This window comes from Aplysia californica, unplaced genomic scaffold (assembly GCF_000002075.1).
Source record: "Aplysia californica isolate F4 #8 unplaced genomic scaffold, AplCal3.0 scaffold01135, whole genome shotgun sequence".
NCBI classification, from domain to species: Eukaryota; Metazoa; Mollusca; class Gastropoda; order Aplysiida; family Aplysiidae; genus Aplysia; species Aplysia californica.
In genome coordinates, this window is record NW_004798405.1 from 175,682 (window position 1) to 177,347 (window position 1,666).

Genomic DNA, 1,666 nt, shown 5'->3' on the forward strand with positions numbered 1-1,666 from the left:
CTCTCTCTCTCTCCCTCTCTCCCTCCCTTTCTTTCCGTTTCTTCCCCACTCCTATCGAATAAAAAGAGCCATAATATTAATTGTAATTCCTTCGTTTCAATACCTTTAAAAAAGTGATTTCGTAATTCAACAGCAAGTAGTTGGGCACATAATATTGTGAAAAGTAAGGGGCCTAACACTGGCCCCTGTGGAACACCAAACTTAAACATGCCATATTAACGTACAACAAATTAAAAGAAACATGCACAAAACACACCAGATAGCATAGAAAGCACCAAAATACGAAGAGTTCATGATAGTGTATTTATTTATTTCACGATAGTAATGCAACCATACCTCTTTACAGATTAACAGAGAGAAGAAAAAAAAACTTTTCCCATTGATTGTTTGTTGGTTGTTGTTTTTTTGTGGGGGTTTTTGTGGGGGGGTTTTGTTTTCTCGTTGTTGTTGTGTGTGTGTTTTTGGGGGGGTGTTTATTTATTAATGTAGAATAACCAAACTAATCTATTTCCACATTCATAATTTGCAGACTTCTTCTTTAAACAATATCAACTTTCCAAATATGTAAATAATGGCTTTTTGCTGTGGAATGGGTTTTAGTGCGGTGAACTTTTTCTTTTTCCATTATTTTTTTTTTTTAAGAAGTGGGATCCCCGAACTTAAGAAAAGAAAGCACAATATTATTATAATTAAATCAGCAGTCCTGTCTTGTTCCATGATGATGACAAGGATTGTTCATTGATGGAACAGCGTAAACGTCATGGCGGGATGTTTGCCTCCCTAGAATTACATGTTCTATCAGCTCACTATCTAGTTTTGAGACTTTGACGTCAAACAATTTGAGTTGCACATCAAGTCAACCTTTTGGGGAAGCAATTTTTGACTCTCTTGATAACGACTCCGAATAATCTTACGATTTTTATAGAGCAGTTAGAAAGGTTTCTGACCTCATGGTATTTGGAACTCAAAGCGGCCAAAAAGGTTTATGTCAGTTAAAAATTTGTAATTCTACAGTAGCGAGTTATTCATTGATGGAACAGCCGAAATGTCATGGGGGAAGTTGTTTATTGCTGGAACAGCCGAGATATCATGGGGGAAGTTGTTTATTGATGGAACAGCCGAGATGTCAAGGGAGGAACTTGTTCATTAATGGAACAGCCGAGATGTCAAGGGTGGAACTTGTTCATTAATGGAACAGCCGAGATGTCAAGGGGGGGAACTTGTTCATTAATGGAACAGCCGAGATGTCATGGGGGAAGTTGTTTATTGATGGAACAGCCGAGATGTCATGGGGGAAGTTGTTTATTGCTGGAACAGCCGAGATGTCATGGGGGGAGTTGTCTATTGATGGAACAGCCGAGCTGTCATAGGGGGAAGTTGTTCATTGATGGAACAGCCGAGATGTCATAGGGGGAGTTGTTTAATGCTGGATGTCACACACATGGAACTTCCATCGGCGATCTCTGTAAGAAGGAACGCGGTTTGTAGGAGGGGGTGGCATTGGGGGAGAGAGAGAGAGAGAGAGAGACAGAAAGAGAGAAAGAGAGAGAGAGAAAGAGAGAGAGAGAGAAAGAGAGAGACAGAGAGAGACAGAGAGAGAGAGACAGAGACAGAGGCAGAGAGACAGAGACAGAGGCAGAGAGACAGAGACAGAGGCAGAGACAGA

The 1,666-nt window shown here is 40.5% G+C and overlaps 1 long non-coding RNA gene across 1 annotated transcript in view; it reads right to left on the reverse strand.

Annotated features, from left to right (window-relative positions):
• Window positions 1-289: 289 nt before the first annotated feature.
• Window positions 290-1,666, reverse strand: part of LOC101856307 — a 3,825-nt gene continuing 2,448 nt past the window's right edge. The window contains exon 2 of the long non-coding RNA XR_221162.2: window positions 290-1,463. This is a non-coding gene — a long non-coding RNA (uncharacterized LOC101856307). The remainder of the gene's footprint in view (window positions 1,464-1,666) is intronic.